The sequence below is a fragment of the Oncorhynchus gorbuscha genome, unplaced genomic scaffold (genome assembly GCF_021184085.1).
Source record: "Oncorhynchus gorbuscha isolate QuinsamMale2020 ecotype Even-year unplaced genomic scaffold, OgorEven_v1.0 Un_scaffold_814, whole genome shotgun sequence".
Taxonomy (NCBI): Eukaryota; Metazoa; Chordata; class Actinopteri; order Salmoniformes; family Salmonidae; genus Oncorhynchus; species Oncorhynchus gorbuscha.
In genome coordinates, this window is record NW_025745819.1 from 96,718 (window position 1) to 114,199 (window position 17,482).

Here is a 17,482-nt window from a genome sequence, read left to right on the forward strand (position 1 = left end):
GAGGAGTTGCAGTCTACTGCAGAGATAGCCTGCAAAGTAATGTCATACTTTCCAGGTCCATACCCAAACAGTTCGAACTACTAATTCTGAAAATCACTCTCTCCAGAAATAAGTCTCTCACTGTTGCCGCCTGCTACCGACCCCCCTCAGCTCCCAGCTTTGCCCTGGACACCATTTGTGAATTGATTGCCCCCCATCTAGCTTCAGAGTTTGTTCTGCTAGGTGACCTAAACTGGGATATGCTTAACACCCCGGCAGTCCTACAATCTAAGCTAGATGCCCTCAATCTCACTCAAATCATCAAGGAACCCACCAGGTACAACCCTAACTCTGTAAGCAAGGGCACCCTCATAGACGTCATCCTGACCAACTGGCCCTCCAAATACACCTCCGCTGTCTTCAACCAGGATCTCAGCGACCACTGCCTCATTGCCTGTATCCGCTACGGTGCCGCAGTCAAACGACCACCCCTCATCACTGTCAAACGCTCCCTAAAACACTTCTGTGAGCAGGCCTTTCTAATCGACCTGGCCCGGGTATCCTGGAAGGACATTGACCTCATCCCGTCAGTTGAGGATGCCTGGTCATTCTTTAAGAGTAACTTCCTCACCATTTTAGATAAGCATGCTCCGTTCAAAAAATGCAGAACTAAGAACAGATACAGCCCTTGGTTCACTCCAGACCTGACTGCCCTCGACCAGCACAAAAACATCCTGTGGCGGACTGCAATAGCATCGAACAGTCCCCGCGATATGCAACTGTTCAGGGAAGTCAGGAACCAATACACGCAGTCAGTCAGGAAAGCTAAGGCCAGCTTCTTCAGGCAGAAGTTTGCATCCTGTAGCTCTAACTCCAAAACGTTATGGGACACTGTGAAGTCCATGGAGAACAAGAGCACCTCCTCCCAGCTGCCCACTGCACTGAGGCTAGGGAACACGGTCACCACCGACAAATCCATGATTATCGAAAACTTCAACAAGCATTTCTCAACGGCTGGCCATGCCTTCCGCCTGGCTACTCCTACCTCGGCCAACAGCCCTGGCCCCCCCGCAGCTCCTCGCCCAAGCCTCTCCAGGTTCTCCTTTACCCAAATCCAGATAGCAGATGTTCTGAAAGAGCTGCAAAACCTGGACCCGTATAAATCAGCTGGGCTTGACAATCTGGACCCTCTATTTCTGAAACTATCCGCCGCCATTGTCGCAACCGCTATTACCAGCCTGTTCAACCTCTCTTTCATATCGTCTGAGATCCCCAAGGACTGGAAAGCTGCCGCAGTCATCCCCCTTTTCAAAGGGGGTGACACCCTGGACCCAAACTGTTACAGACCTATATCCATCCTGCCCTGCCTATCTAAGGTCTTCGAAAGCCAAGTCAACAAAGAGGTGACTGACCATCTCGAATCCCACCGTACCTTCTCCGCTATGCAATCCGGTTTCCGAGCCGGTCACGGGTGCACCTCAGCCACACTCAAGGTACTAAACGACATCATAACCGCCATCGATAAAAGACAGTACTGTGCAGCCGTCTTCATCGACCTTGCCAAGGCTTTCGACTCTGTCAATCACCATATTCTTATCGGCAGACTCAGTAGCCTCGGTTTTTCGGATGACTGCCTTGCCTGGTTCACCAATTACTTTGCAGACAGAGTTCAGTGTGTCAAATCGGAGGGCATGTTGTCCGGTCCCCTGGCAGTCTCTATGGGGGTGCCACAGGGTTCAATTCTCGGGCCGACTCTTTTCTCTGTATATATCAATGATGTTGCTCTTGCTGCGGGCGATTCCCTGATCCACCTCTACGCAGACGACACCATTGTATACACTTTCGGCCCGTCATTGGACACTGTGCTATCTAACCTACAATCGAGCTTCAATGCCATACAACACTCCTTCCGTGGCCTCCAACTGCTCTTAAACGCTAGTAAAACCAAATGCATGCTTTTCAACCGATCGCTGCCTGCACCCGCATGCCCGACTAGCATCACCACACTAGATGGCTCTGACCTTGAATATGTGGACACCTATAAGTACCTAGGTGTCTGGCTAGACTGCAAACTCTCCTTCCAGACCCATATCAAACATCTCCAATCGAAAATCAAATCAAGAATCGGCTTTCTATTCCGCAACAAAGCCTCCTTCACTCACGCTGCCAAGCTTACCCTAGTAAAACTGACTATCCTACCGATCCTCGACTTCGGCGACGTCATCTACAAAATTGCTTCCAACACTCTACTCAGCAAACTGGATGCAGTTTATCACAGTGCCATCCGTTTTGTCACTAAAGCACCTTATATTACCCACCACTGCGACTTGTATGCTCTAGTCGGCTGGCCCTCGCTACATATTCGTCGCCAGACCCACTGGCTTCAGGTCATCTACAAGGCCATGCTAGGCAAAGCTCCGCCTTATCTCAGCTCACTGGTCACGATGGCAACACCCATCCGTAGCACGCGCTCCAGCAGGTGTATCTCATTGATCATCCCTAAAGCCAACACCTCATTCGGCCGCCTTTCGTTCCAGTACTCTGCTGCCTGTGACTGGAACGAATTGCAAAAATCGCTGAAGTTGGAGACTTTTATCTGCCTCACCAACTTCAAACATCAGCTAGCTGAGCAGCTAACCGATCACTGCAGCTGTACATAATCTATTGGTAAATAGCACACCCATTTTCACCGACCTCATCCCCACAGTTTTTATTTATTTACTTTTCTGCTCTTTTGCACACCAATATCTCTACCTGTACATGATCATTTATCACTTCAGTGTTAATCTGCAATATTGTAATTATTCGCCTACCTCCTCATGCCTTTTGCACACATTGTATATAGACTCCCCTTTTTTTCTCTGTGTTATTGACTTGTTAATTGTTTACTCCATGTGTAACTCTGTGTTGTCTGTTCACACTGCTATGCTTTATCTTGGCCAGGTCGCAGTTGCAAATGAGAACCTGTTCTCAACTAGCCTACCTGGTTAAATAAAGGTGAAATAAAATAAATAAAAAATAAAACAGATGACTCCGTCTTCAGTAATGAGTTTCTGCAAATATTTTTTTGTTAGTGTTCCTGTATTGGAGATTCAGGAAGACTTTTGTGCATTTTTTCTCCATATTCCATCCAGTTTGCATTTTTGTAATAGATTACATTAGATTGTTTTTGAATAAGTTCCTCAAATTCTTTTTGTTTTTCCTCTAAATAGTTTTATATCTCTGTAGTATTGTTTTTATTGCTATCTACCTGTACTATTAGTTCATTGATTTCCCTTGTTAGTCTTGTTTCTTTAGCCAGAAACTGCTTTTTTAAATTATTGATGAATATTGAATTGAATGACCCCTGAAGGTACATTTAAAGATATCCCAAACAATAAGGGGATTTGCTGAACCTATATTATACTGGAAACATTCATTTCTAAATAATTTTGTCTTAGTTAAAAATAAGTTGTCCTCCAGTAAACTTTGATTACATTTCCAATATCCCCGTCAATGTGGAAAATCTATAAGAGTTATGTGAATGCCAATTAGATGATGATCCGATCGCATTCTGTCTCCTATTAAAACTTTAACCTTTGACGCAAGAGAGAAAGAGACAAGAAAGTAGTCAAGACGACTAGCTTGATTAAGTCTCCTTCATGTATATCTCACTAGGTCGGGTTTTTTTAGTCTCCAAATATCCACTATTTCTAATGTGTCCATAATATTTGTGATTTCCTTAAGGGCACTGTGATGATAGTTTGTAGAGTGATTTCCTTTGAGGTCAATTGAGGTACTTAACACTGTGTTATAGTCTCCTACCATAATGATTAGATCATTTGTTGCATGTAAATTCAATACATTTGTACAAATGTTGTCGAAGAAGTGTGGATCATCCTTATTTGGACCATATAGATTAATGAGCCAAGTCTATTTTTCGTCCACTTTCATATTCAAAATTATCCGCCTTCCTTGCGAATCATTCCTGATTATTTGCACATTCAGATCAAGATTTGTGTTAATTAATATCACACCCTTTGAGCTCCTTTGTCCATGACAGAAAATTATTTCACCACCCCATTCCCTTTTCCACACAACTTCATCTAAGGATGTAGAGTGAGTTTCCTGTAACCAGTATATGTTATAATCCTTTCTTTAAGCCATGTAAAGACAGATCTTTTTTTATATTCTGCCAAACAGTTACAATTATAACTAGCTATACTTATTTCACCCCTTATCATAACTAGATACAATTCTCAGTCTAAACTGACCATAATTAGTGTTTGTAAAGTTACTGCCATCAGTGATATTATGGTCAAAACTAGAGTTTTCAAATGTCTGATATTTAGAATTCAAGAAATAGGTTCTAGCAATATTTATTTTATTACCTTGCCTGTTTGCCTGTGAGCCAATGCCACAGATGTGTAACGTCATTCTTCGTTTGTAGAAAGAGATTCGGACCGAAATGCAGCGTGGTGGTTACTCATGTCTTTAATGAAGGAAAAAAGCGATACATGAAATAACTAAACAAAAGCAAAACAACAAACGGAACGTGAAACCTAATTACAGCCTATCTGGTGAAACTACACAGAGACAGGAACAATCACCCACGAAATACAAAGCGAAACTCAGGCTACCTAAATACGGTTCCCAATCAGAGACAACGAGAATCACCTGACTCTGACTGAGAACCGCCTCAGGCAGCCAAGCCTATACAACACCCCTAATCAGCCGCGATCCCAAATACTACAAACCCCAATACGAAAATACAATAACATAAACCCATGTCACACCCTGACCTGACCAAATATATAACGAAAACACAAAATACAATGACCAAGGCGTGACAGAACCCCCCCCTAAGGTGCGGACTCCCGGACGCACCTCAAAACCATAGGGAGGGTCTGGGTGGGCGTCTGTCCATGGTGGCGGTTCCGGCTCAGGACGTGGCCCCCACTCCATTAATGTCCTAGTTCCTCCCCTTCGCGTCCTGGGATAGTCCACCCTCGCCGCCGACCATGGCCTACTAGTCCTCACCCAGAACCCCACAGAACTGAGGAGCAGCTCGTGACTGAGGGGCATCTCGGGACTGAGGGACAGCTCGGGACTGAGGGGCAGCTCGGGACTGAGGGGCAGCTCGGGACTGAGGGGCAGCTCGTGAATGAGGGGCAGCTCGGGACTGAGGGGCAGCTCGGGACTGAGGCAGCTCAGGACAGAGGGGAAGCTCGGGACTGAGGGGCAGCTCGGGACTGAGGGGAAGCTCGGGACTGAGGGGCAGCCCGGAACTGAGGGGCAGCCCGGGACTGAGGGGAAGCCCAATACTGAGAGGAAGCACAGTACTGAGAGGAAGCCCAGTACTGAGATGAAGCTCAGGCAGGTAGTAGGCTCCGGTAGATCCTGGCTGGCGGATCTGGAAGATTCTGGTTGACTAGCAGATCTGGTAGAGACTGGTTGACTGGCAGATCTGGAAGAGACTGGTTGACTGGCAGATCTGGAAGAATCTGGTTGACTGGCAGATCTAGAAGATCATGGCTGACTGGCGGATCTAGCTGCTCTATGCAGACTGACAGCTCCTTGCAGACTGACAGCTCTGGCTGCTCCATGCAGGCTGACAGCTCCTTGTAGACTGACAGCTCCTTGCAGACTGGCAGCTCTTTGCAGACTGACAGCTCTTTGCAGACTGACAGCTCTGGCTGCTTCATGCAGACTGACAGCTCTGACTGCTCCATGCAGGCTGACAGCACCCTGCAGACTGGCAGCTCTTTGCAGACTGACAGCTCTGGCTGCTTCATGCAGACTGACAGCACCTTGCAGACTGACAGCTCCCTGCAGACTGGCAGCTCAGGCTGCTCCGAACAGGCAGGATGCTCCGGCAGCGCTGTAGAGGAGGAAGGCTCTGATAGTGCTGAACAGGCGGGAGACTCCGACAGCGCAGGAGGGAAGGAAGGCTCTGGCTGTGCTGAACAGGCGGGAGACTCCGACAGCGCAGGAAGGAAGGAAGGCTCTGGCTGTGCTGAACAGGCGGGAGACTCCGACAGCGCAGGAGGGAAGGAAGGCTCTGGCTGTGCTGAACAGGCGAGGCGCACAGAAGGCCCGGTGCGGGGTGCTGGAACTGGTGCTACAGGATCGAGGACACACACAGGAAGCCTGGTGCGGGGAGCTGCTACCGGAGGACTGGTGTGTGGAGGTGGCTCTGGATAGACCGGACCGTGCAGGCGCACTGGAGCTCTTGAGCACCGAGCCTGCCCAAGCTTACCTGGCTCGATGCCCACTCTAGCCCAGCCAATACGAAGGGCTGGTATGTGCTGCACCTGGCTATGCACCCGCACTGGATCACCTGGCTATGCACCCGCACTGGAAACACTGTGCGCTCCATAGCATAACACGGTGTCTGCCCGGTCTCTCTAGCCCACCAGTAAGCACAGGGAGTTTGCGCAGGTCTCCTACCTGGCATAGCCCTACTCCCTTTATTAAGCCCCCCCCCAATAATTTTTTTGGGCTGCTTTTCGGGCTTCCATCCGCGTCGCCGTGCTGCCTCCTCATACCAGCGCCTCTCCGCTTTTTTCTTGCCTCTATTTCCTCCTTGGGGCGGCGATATTCACCAGGCTGAGCCCAGGGTCCTTTTCCGTCCAGTTCTTCCTCCCATGTCCAATTCTCCAAGTGGTGCAGCCTCTCCCACTGCAACTGCTCTTCACGATTAACAGGGAGAGTTGGCTCAGGTCTGACTCCTGACTCAGCCACTCTCTCTCTGAGCCCTCCCCCAATAAATATTTGACTTTCGGTTTTCACTCTGCGCCGCCGTGTCTTTCTTTTCGACTACATTCGCCTATTGCCCTCTTCGCACTGCTCCAGCGAATCCCAAGCGGGCTCCGGCAATCTCTCTGGGTCGGCCGCCCACCTGTCCATTTCTTCCCACGTCGTATACTCCATGCCTCTGCTGTCCATAACGTCTTCCCTTCGCTGCTGTCTGTTAACACGCTGCTCGGTCCGAGTGTGGTGGGTGATTCTGTAACGTCGTTCTTCGTTTGTAGAAAGAGAGTCGGACCGAAATGCAGCATGGTGGTTACTCATGTCTTTAATGAAGGAAAAAAGCGATACATGAAATAACTAAACAAAAGCAAAACAACAAACGGAACGTGAAACCTAATTACAGCCTATCTGGTGAAACTACACAGAGACAGGAACAATCACCCACGAAATAGAAAGCGAAACTCAGGCTACCTAAATACGAGACAACGAGAATCACCTGACTCTGATTGAGAACCGCCTCAGGCAGCCAAGCCTATACAACACCCCTAATCAGCCGCGATCCCAAATACTACAAACCCCAATACGAAAATACAATAACATAAACCCATGTCACACCCTGGCCTGACCAAATATATAACGAAAACACAAAATACAATGACCAAGGCGTGACAAGATGTTAGAAAATGGAGACAAATTGTGTGTGTAACAAATCTGTGTTGGTTGATGTGTATGATATTGGATATGATATAATGAGAGTGTGTATGATGTCTATAAGAGTAAGACTATAATGTGTGATGTCCAAATAAATAATAACTCTGCCAATTTGCATGTTTGAGTGTCTGTGTGTAACATGTAGTGCGTATTGCCTTAATATTCATAATTGTAATCCTTATTGGATCACCATCATAGTTGCATCATAATTACCTTTAACATAATTGAAAAACACATCCCAGCATTTCCATAGCAATTGACGTTTCACGTGATGATGAAAGAGAATTTGCATTACTCTAGAGATGGCTTCACTACAGTACAAATGTATTCCGTACAATATATTTGTAAAGGTTTTACGAAGAGGAGGTGTAGCAAGGATCGGACCAAGATGCGGCGTGGTAAGTGTCTATGGTTGTTTATTTAAAATAAACATAAACTGAACACTCAATGAATACAAAACAATAAACGTGAACAAAACCAAACCGTGAACAAAACCGAAACAGTACCGTGTGGCGAACAAACACAAACACAGACACGGAAACAATCACCCACAAAACAACAGTGAAACACAGGCTACCTAAGTATGATTCTCAATCAGAGACAACTAATGACACCTGCCTCTGATTGAGAACCATACTAGGCCGAACACAGAAAACCAACCTAGAAACACAAAATATAGAATGCCCACCCAACTCACATCCTGACCAACTAAAACAAACAAATAACACAGGAACTAGGGTCAGAACGTGACAATGTTATTATTCCCCAATGCCCTTATTTTGATATCTTCCCCTTGCTTGTTGTAAACATATATAAACTTGTAGACAAATACATAAAAAAGATAGACAAACAATAAACACATTAAATTATAAAACAGTTCTTGACAATAGAGAGAGGGGGAGAGAAGAGAAGAGAAAAGAGAGAAAGAGAGTGAGAGAAGAGAGCGAGATCAGGTGAGTGTGGGTATGTATAAGTCTGTATGTGTAAGCAAGCATGTAGTGGAGTACGTGTGTGTTCCTATCCACTTCGTAATGTTCCGATATTTTAAATAGTTCCCATACCTTATTTTTTTTCGTAACCTGAAGTCCCTGTAGAATTTAGTACAGCCACTGTGTTATGGAGCTGTCTCGGAATAGCTGTCCATCTAGAGTTTGTACACATTGATAAAGGCACGCCTAACATCCATCCTTTGTTGTCTTTGTACCGTATACAGTATCTTACGACGTTCGTTTATCTCCTTTGGAAATTGGTAATTGAGACTGAATTTGGTCCATTTAAGCTCCCTTCCTCTTCTTTTGATCAGCTCCTTTTGTTCAAATTTTGCGATGATCGGTCGGGGACCCTTGGTCTTGTCACTCCGGCTGAACTCCAAACTCCCCCTCAGTATCTTCAGTATCTAAATGTTCATATTTTCAGTTGTATGGTCAGAGGGACTTGATACAGACACAAAAAATCAAACAAAGTGTCATGTTATGTCTTGTCCCTGTGCTTTCTCTTCTCTTCGTTTCCCCCTGCTGGTCGTATTAGGTTACTTTCTCTCTCTCTCTCTCTCTCTCTCTCTCTCTCTCTCTCTCTCTCTCTCTCTCTCTCTCTCTCTCTCTCTCTCTCTCTCTCTCTCTATCGTTCCGTTCCTGCTCCCAGCTGTTCCTCATTCTCCTAACGACCTCGTTTACTCTCTCACACCTGTCTCCTCTTTTGCCCTCTGATTAAGTCTCTATTTCTCTCTCTGTTTCTGCTTCTGTTCTTGTCGGATTCTTGTTTGCTTTGCCCTTGTTCCGTCCTGTCGTAATCTGCCTCTTCATCAGATGCTGCGTGTGAGCAGGTGTCTCTGTCCTCTACGGCCCGTGCCTACCCGAAGGTACCTGCAGTCTGTTGCCGCTAGCCCTGCAATTCTCCTCTACTACTAGAAGGGGTCCTGTAAAGATAGAGGATTTATGTTTTCCTGTTTGGACATCTCCTGTAAAGATTGAGGATTTATGTTTTCCCTGTTTGGACATCTCCAGTAAAGATTGAGGATTTATGTTTTCCCTGTTTGGACATTAAAGGACTCTGTTTCTGTTAAATCACTTTTGGGTCCTCACTCACCTGCATAACAGAAGAATCCGACCAAGTATGGACCCAGCGACTTCGGATCCTCTCTACTCAGCCGTCGAGTTCCAGGGAGCGATGCTAGGCAGACACGAGCAGAAATTGTCTGCTGCTCGACATGCCGTTGAGACCCCGGCCGCCCAAGTCTCCGACCTCTCAAAACATATTCACAATCTCCGCCTCGATCCACCAGCTACTTCCAGGGCTTCCGAGTCTCCGGAGCCCAGAATTAATAACCCACCGTGTTACTCTGGGCAGCCCACTGAATGCCGCTCGTTCCTCACCCAGTGTGATATTGTGTTCTCTCTCCAGCCCAACACGTACTCCAGGGGTACAGCTCGTATCGCCTACGTCATATCTCTCCTTACTGGACGGGCTCGTGAGTGGGGCACGGCAATCTGGGAGGCAAGGGCTGAGTGTACTAACCAGTATCAGAGCTTTAAGGAGGAGATGATACGGGTTTTTGATCGTTCAGTTTTTGGGAAAGAAGCTTCCAGGGCCCTGTCTTCCCTATGTCAAGGTAATCGATCCATAACGGATTACTCTATAGAGTTTCGCACTCTTGCTGCCTCCAGTGACTGGAACGAGCCGGCGTTGCTTGCTCGTTTTCTGGAGGGTCTCCACGCGGAGGTAAAGGATGAGATTCTCTCCCGGGAGGTTCCTTCTAGCGTGGATTCTTTGATTGTTCTGGCTATTCGCATAGAACGACGGGTAGATCTTCGTCACCGAGCTCGTGGAAGAGAGCTCGCGTTATCCGTTTCCCCCCTCTCCGCATCACTACCATCTTCCTCCACTGGTACAGGTGCTGAGCCCATGCAGCTGGGGGGTATTCGCATCTCGACTAAGGAGAGGGAACGGAGAATCACCAACCGCCTCTGTCTCTATTGCGGTTCCGCTGGTCATTTTGTCATTTCATGTCCAGTAAAAGGCCAGAGCTCATCAGTAAGCGGAGGGCTACTGGTGAGCGCTACTACTCAGGTCTCTCCGTCAAGATCCTGTACTACCTTGTCGGTCCATCTACGCTGGACCGGTTCGGCAGCTTCCTGCAGTGCCTTGATAGACTCTGGGGCGGAGGGCTGTTTTATGGACGAAGCCTGGGCTCGGGAACATGACATTCCTCTCAGACAGTTAGGGGAGCCCACGGCCATGTTCGCCTTGGATGGTAGTCCTCTCCCCAGGATTCAGCGTGAAACGCTACCTTTAACCCTCACTGTCTCTGGTAATCATAGCGAAACCATTTCTTTTTTGATTTTTCGTTCACCTTTTACACCTGTTGTTTTGGGCCATCCCTGGCTAGTGTGTCATGATCCTTCTATTAATTGGTCTGGTAATTCTATCCTCTCCTGGAACGTCTCTTGTCATGTTAAGTGTTTAATGTCTGCTATCCCTCCTGTTTCTTCTGCCCCCTCTTCACAGGAGGAGCCTGGTGATTTGACAGGGGTGCCGGAGGAATATCATGATCTGCGCACGGTCTTCAGTCGGTCCAGGGCCACCTCCCTTCCTCCTCACCGGTCGTATGATTGTAGTATTGATCTCCTTCCGGGTACCACTCCCCCCCGGGGTAGACTATACTCTCTGTCGGCTCCCGAACGTAAGGCTCTCGAAGATTATTTGTCTGTAGCTCTCGACGCCGGTACCGTAGTCCCTTCCTCCTCTCCCGCCGGAGCGGGGTTCTTTTTTGTTAAGAAAAAGGACGGGACCCTGCGCCCCTGCGTGGATTATCGAGGGCTGAATGACATAACGGTTAAGAATCGTTATCCGCTTCCCCTTATGTCTTCAGCTTTCGAGATCCTGCAGGGAGCCAGGTTTTTCACTAAGTTGGACCTTCGTAATGCTTACCATCTCGTGCGCATCAGGGAGGGGGACGAGTGGAAAACGGCGTTTAACACTCCGTTAGGGCACTTTGAATACCGGGTTCTGCCGTTCGGTCTCGCTAACGCTCCAGCTGTCTTTCAGGCATTAGTGAATGATGTACTAAAAGACATGCTGAACATCTTTGTTTTCGTTTACCTTGACGATATCCTGATTTTTTTCACCATCACTCCAGATTCATGTTCAGCACGTTCGACGTGTCCTCCAGCGCCTTTTAGAGAATTCTCTTTATGTGAAGGCTGAGAAGTGCGATTTTCATGTCTCCTCCGTCACATTTCTCGGTTCTGTTATTTCCGCTGAAGGCATTCAGATGGATCCCGCTAAGGTCCAAGCTGTCAGCGATTGGCCCGTTCTTAAGTCACGTGTCGAGCTGCAGCGCTTTCTCGGTTTCGCGAATTTCTATCGTCGTTTCATTCGTAATTTCGGTCAGGTGGCAGCTCCTCTCACAGCCCTTACTTCTGTCAAGGCTGTGCTTTAAGTGGTCCGTTTCCGCCCAGGGAGCTTTTGATCTCCTCAAGAAGCGTTTTACATCCACTCCTATCCTTGTTACACCTGACGTCTCTAGACAGTTCATTGTCGAGGTTGACACGTCAGAGGTGGGCGTGGGAGCCATTCTGTTCCAGCGCTCCCATTCTGACGATAAGGTCCACCCTTGCGCGTATTTTTCTCATCGCCTGTCGCCGTCGGAACGTAACTATGATGTGGGAAACCGCGAACTGCTCGCCATCCGCTTAGCCCTAGGCGAATGGCGACAGTGGTTGGAGGGGGCGACCGTTCCTTTTGTCGTTTGGACTGACCATAAGAACCTTGAGTACATCCGTTCTGCCAAACGACTTAATGCGCGTCAGGCTCGTTGGGCGCTGTTTTTCACTCGTTTCGAGTTCGTTATTTCTTATCGTCCGGGCTCAAAGAACACCAAGCCTGATGCTTTATCCCGTCTCTTCAGTTCTTTTGTAGCCTCCACCGACCCCGAGGGGATTCTCCCTGAGGGGCGTGTTGTCGGGTTGACTGTCTGGGGAATTGAGAGGCAGGTAGAGCAAGCACTCACTCACACTCCGTCTCCGCGCGCTTGTCCTAGGAACCTTCTTTTCGTTCCCGTTCCTACTCGTCTGGCCGTTCTTCAGTGGGCTCACTCTGCCAAGTTAGCCGGCCACCCCGGCGTTCGGGGTACGCTTGCTTCTATTCGCCAGCGTTTTTGGTGACCCACTCAGGAGCGTGACACGCGTCGTTTCGTGGCTGCTTGTTCGGACTGCGCGCAGACTAAGTCCGGTAACTCTCTTCCTGACCCTGCTCCTGGCCTTGCTGTGTCTAAGTCTGTCCCCAGCCACCGCCTCTCTCCTGCCCCTACGCCTGGCCTTGCTGTGTCTCAGTCTGTCCCCAGCCACTGCATCTCTCCTGCTCCTGGCCTTGCTGTGTCTCAGTCTGTCCCCAGCCACCGCATCTCTCCTGGTCCTGCTCCTGGCCTTGCTGTGTCTCAGTCTGTCCTCAGCCACCGCCTCTCTCCTGGTCCTGGTCTTAGCCTTGCTGTGTCTCAGTCTGTCCCAAGTTGTCACTCTCCTGGCCTGTTTGGTCCTGATAGCTCTAATTCTTACAGTTCTCTACCCGTGTCTCATTTTAAATATAATAATAGAACAATGATTCCCTCTTCATCGTTTCCCGGTACAGTCCTGAGGAAAGGAGTTGGGTTCCATCTCGGGACGTGCTGGACCGTTCGCTGATCGATGATTTCCTCCGTTGCCGCCAGGTTTCCTCCTCGAGTGCGCCAGGAGGCGCTCGGTGAGTGGGGGTGTACTGTCATGTTATGTCTTGTCCCTGTGCTTTCTCTTCTCTTCGTTTCCCCCTGCTGGTCGTATTAGGTTACTTTCTCTCTCTCTCTCTCTCTCTCTCTCTCTCTCTCTCTCTCTCTCTCTCTCTCTCTCTCTCTCTCTCTCTCTCTCTCTCTCTCTCTCTCTCTCTCTCTCTCTCTCGTTCCGTTCCTGCTCCCAGCTGTTCCTCATTCTCCTAACGACCTCATTTACTCTCTCACACCTGTCTCCTCTTTTGCCCTCGGATTAAGTCTCTATTTCTCTCTCTGTTTCTGCTTCTGTCCTTGTCGGATTCTTGTTTGCTTTGCCCTTGTTCCGTCCTGTCGTAATCTGCCTCTTCATCAGATGCTGCGTGTGAGCAGGTGTCTCTGTCCTCTACGGCCCGCGCCTACCCGAAGGTACCTGCAGTCTGTTGCCGCTAGCCCTGCAATTCTCCTCTACTACTAGAAGGGGGACTCTCCTGTAAAGATAGAGGATTTATGTTTTCCCTGTTTGGACATCTCCTGTAAAGATTGAGGATTTATGTTTTCCCTGTTTGGACATCTCCTGTAAAGATTGAGGATTTATGTTTTCCCTGTTTGGACATTAAAGGACTCTGTTTCTGTTAAATCGCTTTTGGGTCCTCACTCACCTGCATAACACAAAGGGTATTTGTCAAAACTTTATAAGATATTCCACAGATCAATTGTTTAAAGACGTCATTAAACAATGCCAGCCAACACACTGACCAAAAGATGAGGCAGGACTTGGTTGTCCAAGGGAGGGAGTCTGACCTCCTTGTACTAAAGGGAGAAACAAAGAGAACAGTCAAGCTAATGTCAGCCAACAGATGATTGGTTACAGCAGGGATTCCCAACCACAAGTCTGTGGACCCTCCTGCTCTTTTTATAGTTTATAGCCTGGCTGATGCACAGATCTGTGATACACACTTAGAAAAAAAGGTGCTATCTAGAACCTAAAAGTGTTCTTCGGCTGTCCCCATAGCAAAACCCTTTGAAGAACCCTTTTTGGTTCCAGATATAACCATTTTTGGTAATCCAATAGGGTTTTACCTAGAACCAAAAAGGGTTCTCCTAACCTTTTTTTCTGAGTGTAGGCAAACAGTGTTTTATGCTACATTACATAAATCATATTAATTATAATGTAGTAATAGATCATGTATATTTATACAGCATAAAACCTTATAAAGCACACAGAAAATATGTAACACTCAGTTTAACAGGTTTCATGTCTCCCAAAATGGTAACATTTTTTTCAAGAAAATTTGTATTTGAAAAGTTTTACCTTCCTTCACTTTTGTGTCTCTCTCTCAGGTTATTTTAACAGTATACCTATCAGGTTTAATTAATTCAACAATTTCATATCAATAGCCTAAGCCAGGTTAAAGTCTTTTATTTTTTCACAAAGATCAGTTGCAAGCTTTGTAAATAGCCACTAGTGACTAGTCCACATTACAAGGTAGGATAAATCAATCAATAGCAGTTTTTTGCACATTTTCTACTGCGCGCATCCTTCTCTGGCATGCCCACATGAGCAAAACCACATGACTAATTCGATTTCCGTAAAGTACATAAACCTAAGAGACAGCTGACCAAGGCAAATCCCCAGTTGGTTAGGCCCACCTGTGGCCTAATTCCAAAACATCTTGTGAAGTTCCCAGTCTGTCAAAGGGCTCATAAACGCAGTGGCATTCAGATGCACGTGGCACTGCTGTTCCTGTCACTGCTCATATGCCCTCATTCCAGGTTAGCCTACTGTTAATCAACCTAGTTAGACTCATGCCCTTTGGAGTGCCATGTTGGGGTACCATACTCTGTATGGATAAGCTTATTGGGTGGGTGAAGGGTGGGGTTGTCAATGGGATTTGATCATGTCAGTCTGAATCAGGCTTCGTGAAGGGAAAAGAGGCAGCTGTACATTTGGCATGTCTTTACTGGTTGCACATTCACACACCATTTGCAGCATGTGTGTACGCAATTCACGATAGCTGTCATTGTCAGCATATAGGCCTATTATTGGAACACCCTGGCATCGACATAACTCTCATACTCGGGTGGAGAGGCTCACACACACACATAGTGCTGTACACCAGATGCACACCACAGCACACACACAATTTTTTCAGACCTCTTACACTGGACGTATTGCTGAGTGTGAGTCAAGAAGGATATGCTCCCCGTGAAACACAGACATAGTGTGAAATGGTGTAGTTATTTTGCTCACTGCCATTTGCTCATGCAAAATGTCACCCAAAGTGTAATTTTACTCCAAGTGTCCTAAATATTGATTTCATAACACATTAGAATAACCATTGTGCATTCTCAGAATTCCTGGTCCAGCTCTAAATGACGTTCAGCTTATAAAGGCTTAAAAAAACGTCATAATGCCTTCATAAAGCATGACACAAATATGTTACAAAGCATCTATAACCATATGTCATGCTATATTAAGGGTTCATAAATGTGGCATAACTGTGTGACATAATCATCAATGTCAAATATGATATAAACGTGCTTTATAAAGGTTTGTGCTGAAGGATGGCATATGTTCTGAAGTGATGTCATGTTAGTCACATTACACCCAATCTCGTTCCCAGACAATTCCTCCCAAATGTGAGGATGGTCTGATGGACCAACGCATAAAAGTTGGCCTTCATTTAGTTAGGGTTATGTTGAAAATAACATTTTAAGAAGATAAATAGTGGAAATTGGCAGGATTTAGCAATAAATATGACTTTTTGACTGTGTTAATTAGTGACGATGTCAAATCCTATAGAATTCTATGGTCCCTCCCACTAAGGGCAATTTTGAATAGCCTGGGGACAACAATACAACAAGAAACATTTACCTTGATGAAAGCCCCCAACCTAAAGAAATTGAAATTTGCTTTCTTCCTGGAACCAAGTTACATTTTTTTCACTACACAAACACACAAATAACAAAAACAAGCCACATTGTGTGGTGCTGGGCCCAGTCAGGTCTTTGACACATTCACCCACTCCCCCACTGAAAGATCAGCCTCAAAATGTTGGCACCATTGTAATAGGTTGTCATCAAACTCCAGCATGGGAACAGAAGAGGAATACCTGGTACGGTAGTCTGAGGGAGGAATACTCCAAATCATCTTGGTTCTGAAATTGAAATACCTATCACAACCTACAGTAACCTGTGGAACATGATAAAACCTTGACAAATCAGCAGAATGTTAATAACCTATTTATTGACACTATGTAGTGACCTGTAATAGTTACAGTACCAGTCAAAAGTTTGGACACACCTACTCATTCAATGGTTTTTATTTATTTATACTGTTTTTTATTTATACTGTTTTCTACATTGTAGCATACCACCCCTACCTTGTCACAACACAACTGACTGACTCAAACGCATTAAGAAGGAAAGAAATTTCACGAATTCACTTTGAACAAGGCACATCTGTTAATTCAAATGCATTCCAGATGACTACCTCATGAAGCTGGTTGAGAGAATGCTAAGAGTGTGTCATCAAGGCAAAGGGCTACTTTGAAGAATCTCAAATATAAAATATATTTTCATTTGTTTTCAATGTTTTGGTTACTACTGTAACCAAAATAATGTACTACGGTACATGTACAATGTAGAAACAAATAAAAACTCTTGAATGAGTAGGTTTGTCCAAACTTTGGACTGCCTTGTATGATGCTGTACTTAACTATTTAACTAGGCAAGTCAGTTCAGAACAAATAATTATTTACAGTGGATTATCTTCCTTATTCGGGGGCAGAACGACATATTTCTACCTTGCCAGCTCGGGGATTCGATTCAGGAACACTTTCGGTTACTGGCCCAACTCTCTAACCACTAGGCTACCTGCCGCCCCCAATCAAGTCAGACCCATTTGGTCATTCATAATGACGCATACATGTATTTTTTTTATACCTTTATTTAACTAGGCCAGTTAGTTAAGAACAAATTCTTATTTTCAATGATGGCCTAGGAACAGTGGGTTACCTGCCTTTTCAGGGGCAGAACGACAGATTTGTACCTTGTCAGCTAGGGGATTTGAACTTGCAACCTTCCGGTTACTAGTCCAATGCTCTAACCACTAGGCTACCCTGCCGCCAAATACATAAAGACTTAATGATTTAAACACGAATTACACAAACACGAATTAACACAGTGCATTATCACTAACAGATAAATTAAATAAACATTAAAGACATGTTTAAACCATACATTTCCATTTAATACTTCCGGATCACAGAATTTCTGAGATTTTCAAAATAAAAGTGCCCCACGTAATAGTAGAGAAGTGTC